Here is an 8043-nt window from a genome sequence, read left to right on the forward strand (position 1 = left end):
TTTATTAACATGTCGTCCACATAGACTTCCATGATTTTTCCAATGTGATCCGCGAAAATTTTATTCATTAATCTCTGGTAAGTAGCCCCTGCATTTTTAAGTCCAAAAGGCATGACGATGTAGTAGTAGTTTGCTTTTGGGGTTAGGAACGAAGTTTTTTCTTGGTCGGGTGGGTACATCGGGATTTGATTGTATCCCGAATATGCGTCCATAAACGAGAGGTATTTGTATCCAGAGGAGGCATCTACTAGAGTGTTGATACTTGGGAGTGGGTAAGGATCTTTTGGGCAGGCTTTGTTGAGATCCGTGTAGTCGGTGCACATTCGCCATTTCCCATTTGATTTTTTCACCAAGACGACATTAGCTAACCATAGTGGGTACTTGACTTCTCTTATGAATCCTGCCTCCAGTAGAGCTTGTACCTACTCTTCCATAGCTTGAGATCGTTCTGGTCTAAGCTTTCTTCATCTCTGTTGTACTGGCCGAGATCCTGGGTAGATGATGAGCGGATAATTTATACGCTTTTTGGCATTGTTTTTAGTATATTTTAGTTAGTTTTTATTATATTTTTTATTAATTTTTATTTAAAATTCACTTTTCTAGACTTTACTATGAGTTTGTGTGTTTTTCTGTGATTTAAGGTATTTTCTGGCTGAAATTGAGGGACCTGAGCAAAAATCTAATTTAGAGGCTGAAAAAGGAGTGCAGATGCTGTTGGATTCTGACCTCCCTGTACTCAAAGTAAATTTTCTAGAGCTACAGAAGCCCAATTGGTACGCTCTTAATTGCGTTGGAAAGTAGACATCCTGGGCTTTCCAGCAATATATAATAGTCTATACTTTGCCCAAGATTTGATAGCCCAAACTCGCATTCCAAGTCAGCATAGAAAATCTGGCGTCAAAACGCCAGAACTGGCATAAAAGCTGGAGTTAAACGCCCAAACTGGCACAAAAGCTGGCGTTTAACTCCAAGAAAAGCCTCTACACATGGAAGCTTCAATTCTCAGCCCAAGCACACACCAAGTGGGCCCGGAAGAAGATTTCTGCATTAATTACCTATTTCTGTAACCCTAGGCTACTAGTTTTCTATAAATTGGACCTTTTGCTATTGTATTTTCATACTTTTCAGAGACTTTCATATACCTTTTGATCTTTATGTTCATGTTTGGGGAGGCTGGCCATTCGGCCATGCCTAGACCCTGTACTTATGTATTTTCAACGGTGGAGTTTCTACACACCATAGATTAAGGTGTGGAGCTCTGCTGTTCTTCATGAATTAATACAATTACTATTGTTCTTCTATTCAATTCACGCCTACTTCTTCTCTAAGATATTCATTCGTTCTTCAACCTGATGAATGTGATGATCCATGACACTCATCATCATTCTTACCTATGAACATGTGCCTGACAACCACCTCTGTTCTACTAGCAATGGCTTGAATGCGTATCTCTTGGGTTTCTAATCTAAGATTGGAACCTTCGTGGTATAGGCTAGAATCAATTGGCGGCCATTCCTGAGATTCGAAAAGTCTAAACCTTGTCTGTGGTATTCCGAGTAGGATCTGGGAAGGGATGACTGTGACGAGCTTCAAACTCACGAGTGTTGGGCGTGTGACAGACGCAAAAGGATCAATGGATCCTATTCCAACATGATCGAGAACCGACAGATGATTAGCCGTGCAGTGACAGCGCATTTGGAACATTTTCACTGAGAGGACGGGAAGTAGCCATTGACAACAGTGATGCCCAATATAAAGCTTGCCATGGAAGGGAGTATGAATGATTGGAAGAAGGCAATAGGAAAGCAGAGGTTCAAGAGGAACAAAGCATCTTCATACGCTTATCTGAAATTCCTACCAATGAATTACATAAGTATCTCTATCTCTATCTCTATCTTTATTTTATGTTTATCTTTTAATTATCAATTCTCCATAACCATTTGAATCCGCCTGACTGAGATTTACAAGATGACCATAGCTTGCTTCAAGCCGACAGTCTCCATGGGATCGACCCTTACTCACGTAAGGTATTACTTGGACGACCCAGTGTACTTGCTGGTTAGTTGTGCGAAATTGTGACAAAGTGTGATTCATGTTTGAGAGCTCCAAGTCTTTGGCGCCATTGTTGATGATCATAATTTCGTGCACCAAGTTTTTGGCGCCGTTGCCGGGGAGGGAACAAACAACAATTTCGCATTTGTTTCCGGCAACAACAGTGCCAAGTTTGGTCCGGAAACAACACCAAGTTGTTGGCTCCGTTGCCGGGGATTGTTCGAGTTTGGACAACTGACGGTTCATCTTGTTGCTTAGATTAGGTAATTTTACTTTTTATTTTCGAAAATTTTTTTTTTAAATACAAAAAAAAATTTCTATTTTGTTCTTTAGAGTTTTTAAGAATGAATTCTAGAGTTTCATGATGATCTGTTGAAGTCTGGCTGGCTGTGAAGCCATGTCTAATCTTATTGGACCGAGGTTTCAACTTATCATCACAAGAGCTTGTTGATTTCTATCAATTTTGCTGTTGTGAGCAATGATCTGCTAAAGCTTGGCTGGCCATTGGCCATGTCTAGTGTTTTGGACCGGAGCTTTCATTGAAAGCTTGGCTGGCTAGTAAGCCATGTCTAATTCCTGGATCGGAGTCTTAGACTAGCATTGCAATGATTCCTGGAACTCTTATTAAGAATTTTGAATCCCTTTATTTTCTTTTCCACTCAATTTTCGAAAAATCACAAAAAAAATTATAAAACCATAAAAATCAAAAATATTTTATGTATCTTGTTTGAGTCTAGTATCAATTTTTAAGTTTGGTGTCAATTGCATGTCTTTATTCTTCTTGCATTTTTCGAATACATGCATTATGTTCTTCATTGATCTTCAAGTTATTCTTGATGATTTCCTTGCTCTAATCTTTGAATTCTCTTGTTTTGTGTCTTTTGTTGTTTCTTACATGCATTTTCAAATTGTTATAGTCCTTAGTATACAAACTTCTAAGTTTGGTGTCTTGCATGCATTGTTTATTTGATCTTAGTTGCATTTTTGTTGTTTCTCATCATTAAAAATTAAAAAAAAATTTCAAAATTGTGTATTTTCAAGTCAATAACACAGAGAATTGAAGATTCAGAACATTCAGCAGAGGAATTACACAGAAAAAGCTGGGCGTTCAAAACGTCCAGTAGAGAAGGAAAACTGGCATTTAAACGCCAGCCAGGGTGCCTGGCTGGGCGTTAAACGCCCAAAAAGGTAGGATTTTGGGCGTTAAACGCCAGAATGGATGCCATTCTGGGCGTTTAACGTCAGGAGGACACTAGAGGGAATATTTTGTTTTTAATTCAAATCTTTTTCAAGTTTTCACAATTTTTCAAAATCAAATCTTTTTCAAATCATATCTTTTCAATCATATCCTTTCAAAATCAATTTCTTTCCATTTTTTATTTATTATTTTCAAAAATTCTTGCTACAATTCGTAATTTAATTCAAAAAATTTCAAGTTGTTACTTGCCTATTAAGAAAGGATCAAATTTTAATTTTAGAATCATATCTTCTAATCACATCTTTTTCAAAATTAAGTTTCAATCATATTTCTTTGATTTCTAATTTCAAAATCTTTTTCAAAAATCATTTAATTTCTTTCCCAATCTTAGTTTTCGAAAATCATCAATCAAATTTTCAAATTTCTTTTAATTTTTTTTCAAAATCTTTTTAATTTATTTTCAAAAATTCTTCCCCTCTTTTCACACCATTCTATTTAAGGACTAACACCCCTCCTCAATGAGCAATTCGAACTCTATCTCCCTTGATAAGTTCGAATTCTCTCTTCTCTACCTCCTCCTTCTATTCTTCTTTTCCTCTGACACCTCAAGGAATCTCTATACTGTGACATAGAGGGTTCCATATTTTCTTCTTCTCTCTTTTCATATGAGCAGGAGCAAGGACAAGGGCATTCTTGTTGAAGCTGATCCTGAACCTGAAAGGACCTTGAAGAGAAAGCTAAGAGAAGCTAAAGTACAACTCTCTATAGAGGACCTAACAGAGCTTTTCAAACAAGAAGAAGACATGGCAGCCGAAAACAACAACAATTCCAACAATGCAAGGAAGGTGCTTGGTGACTTTACTGCACCTACTCCTGACTTCTATGGGAGAAGCATCTCAATCCATGCCATTGGAGCAAACAACTTTGAACTTAAGCCTCAATTAGTTTCTCTGATGCAACAGATTTGTAAGTTTCATGGACTTCCATTGGAAGATCCTCATCAATTCTTAGCTGAATTCTTGCAAATCTGTGACACTGTCAAGACCAATGGGGTTGATCCCGAGGTCTACAAGCTTATGCTTTTTCCCTTTTCTATAAGAGACAGAGCTAGAACTTGGTTGGATTCACAACCTAAAGAAAGCCTAAACTCTTGGGAAAAGCTAGTTAATGCCTTCTTGGTAAAGTTCTTTCCACCTCAAAAATTGAGCAAGCTTAGAGTGGAAGTCCAAATCTTCAGACAGAAGGAAGGTGAATCCCTCTAAGAAGCTTGGAAAAGATACAAGCAATTGATCAGAAGGTGTCCTTCTGACATGCTTTCAGAATGGAGCATCATAGGTATCTTCTATGATGGTCTGTCTGAACTGTCCAAAATGTCATTGGACAACTCTACTGGAGGATCTCTTCATCTGAAGAAGATGCCTGCAGAAGCTCAGGAACTCATTAAAATGTTGCAAATAACCAATTCATGTACACCTCTAAAAGGAATCCTGTGAATAATGGGACAAATCAGAAGAAAGGAGTTCTTGAGATTGATACTCTGAATGCCATATTGGCTCAGGACAAAATATTGACTCAACAAGTCAATATGATTTCTCAGAGTCTGTCTGGAATGCAAGCAGCAACAGGCAGTACCAAAGAAGCTTCATCTGAAGAAGAAGCCTATGATCTTGAGAACCCAGCAATGGAAGAGGTGAATTACATGGGAGAACCCTATGGAAACACCTAGAATCCTTCATGGAGGAATCATCCAAACCTCTCATGGAAGGATCAACAGAGGCCTCAACAAGGCTTCAACAACAATAATGGTGGAAGAAATAGGTTTAGCAATGGCAAACCTTTTCCATCATCTTCTCAGCAACAGACAGAGAATTCTAAGCAGAGCCACTCTGAATTAGCAACTGTAGTCTCTGATCTAATTAAAACCACTCAAGGTTTCATGACTGAAACAAGGTCCTCCATTAGAAATTTGGAGGCACAAATAGGTCAGCTGAGCAAGAAAGTCACTGAACTCCTTCCTAGTGCTCTTCCAAGAAATACAGAAGAGAATCCAAAAAGAGAGTGCAAGGCCATCACCATAACTCACACGGCCGAACCTGGAGAGGAGGAAGAGGCAGTGATCGCCACTGAAGAAGACCTGAATGGACGTCCACTGGCCTCCATGGAGTTCCCTAATGAGGAACCATGGGAATCTAGGGATCACACTGAGGCCATAGAGATTTTATTGAATCTACTTCTACCATTCATGAGCTCTGATGAGTATTCTTCCTCTGAAGAGGATGAAGATGTTACTGAAGAACAAGTTGCCAAGTACCTTGGAGCAATCATGAAGTTAAATACCACGTTATTTGGTAATGAGACTTGGGAGGATGAACCCCCATTGCTCATCAAAGAATTGGATGACTTGACTAGGCAGAGATTACCTCTGAAGAGACAAGATCTTGGAAAGTTCTCAATACCTTGTACCATAGGCACCATGACCTTTGAAAAGGCTTTGTGTGACCTAGGGTCAAGCATAAACCTCATGCCTCTCTCTGCAATGGAGAAACTGGGAATTTTTGAGGTACAAGCTGTAAGAATCTCATTAGAGATGGCAGACAATTCAAGGAAACAAGCTTATGGACTTGTAGAGGATGTCTTGGTAAAGGTTGAAGACTATTACATCCCTGCTGATTTCATAATCCTAGAGACTGGAAAGTGTATGGATGAATCCATCATCCTTGGCAGACCCTTCCTAGCCACAGCAAAAGCTGTGATTGATGTTGACAGAGGAGAATTGGTCCTTCAAGTGAATGAGGACTCCCTTGTGTTTAAAGCTCAAGGATCTCCCTCTGTAATCATGGAGAAGAAGCATGAAAAGCTTCTCTCAATGCAGAGTCAAACAGAGCCCCCACATTCAAACTCTAAGTTTGGTGTTGGGAGGCCATCATCATGCTCTGAGAATCTGTGAGGCTCCATGAGAGCCCACTGTCAAGCTATTGACATTAAAGAAGCGCTTGTTGGGAGGCAACCCAATTTTTACTTATCTATGTTAAATTTCTATTTTCTATTATTATTTTATGTTTTCTGTAGGTTGATAATCATGTGAAGTCACAAAAACAACTGAAAAAGAAAAAACAAAATGAAAAACATTATTAAAAATAGAACACCATGGAGGAGAAACTTACTGGCGTTTAAACGCGAGTAAGGGTAGCAGAATGGACGTTAAACGCCCAGTCTGGCACCATTCTGGGCATTTAACGCCAGAAAGGGGCACAGAGCTGGCGTTTAACGCCAGAAAAGGGCAAGAAGCTAGCGTTAAACACCAGAAATGGGCAGCAACCTGGCGTTTAACGCAAGGATTGGCAGAAAAGGGCGTTTTGCACGCCACTTGGTGTAGGGATGAAAAATCCTTAACACCTCAGGATCTGTGGACCCCACAGGATCCCCACCTACCCCACCTCTCTCTCTCTTCTTCACCCATTCACCAATCCACATCCATCCATCATAAAACCCCACCTACCTCACCATTCAAATTCAAACCACTTCCCCTCCCAAACCCACCCTATATAGCCGAACCCTAACCCTCTCTCCACCCCTATATAAACCCATCTTCACTCTCTCATTTTCACACAACATAAACACTACTTCTCCTCCTTGGCCGAAACACCAACCCACCTCCATCTCCTCCATTTCTTCTTCTTATACTCTCTTCTTTCTTCTTTTGCTCGAGGACGAGCAAATCTTCTAAGTTTGGTGTGGTAAAAGCATTGCTTTTTATTTTTCCATAACCATTTATGGCACCAAAGGCCAGAGAAACCTCTAGAAAGAGGAAAGGAAAAGCAAAAGCTTCCACCTCCGAGTCATGGGAGATGGAGAGATTCATCTCAAAGGTGCATCAAGACCACTTCTATGAAGTTGTGGCCAAGAAGAAGGTGATCCCCGAGGTCCCTTTCAAACTCAAAAAGGGTGAATATCCGGAGATCCGACATGAGATTCAAAGAAGAGGTTGGGAAGTTCTCACCAACCCCATTCAACAAGTTGAAATCTTAATGGTTCAAGAGTTCTATGCCAATGCATGGATCACCAAGAACCACGATCAAAGTGTGAACCCGGACCCTAAGAATTGGCTTACAACGGTCCGAGGGAAATACTTTTAGTTCGAAAAATGTAAGGTTGGCATTCAACTTGCCCATGATGCAAGGAGATCCACACCCCTACACTAGAAGGGTCAACTTTGATCAAAGGTTGGACCAAGTCCTCATAGACATTTGTGAAGAGGGCGCTCAATGGAAGAGAGATTCAAGAGGGAAGCCGGTTCAACTAAGAAGGCATGACCTCAAGCCCGTGGCTAGGGGATGGTTGGAATTCATCCAACGCTCAATTATTCCCACTAGCAACCGGTCTGAAGTTACTATAGACCGGGCTATCATGATTCATAGCATCATGATTAGAGAGGAAGTAGAAGTTCATGAGGTTATATCCCAAGAACTCTACAAGGTGGCGGACAAGTCCTCTACTTTGGCAAGGTTAGCCTTCCCTCATCTCATTTGTCACCTTTTCAATTCGGCTGGAATTGACATAGAGGAAGACATCCTCATTGATGAGGACAAGCCCATCACTAAGAAAAGGATGGAGCAAACAAGAGATCCCACTCATGGACAAGAGCATGAGGAAATTCCTCATCATGAAATCCCTGAGATGCCTCAAGGGATGCATTTTTCTCCACAAAACTATTGGGAGCAAATCAACACCTCCCTAGGAGAATTAAGTTCCAATATGGGATAACTAAGGGTAGAGCACCAAGAGCATTCCAT

This window comes from Arachis ipaensis, chromosome B3 (assembly GCF_059453495.1).
Source record: "Arachis ipaensis isolate K30076 ecotype BB chromosome B3, ASM5945349v1, whole genome shotgun sequence".
NCBI classification, from domain to species: Eukaryota; Viridiplantae; Streptophyta; class Magnoliopsida; order Fabales; family Fabaceae; genus Arachis; species Arachis ipaensis.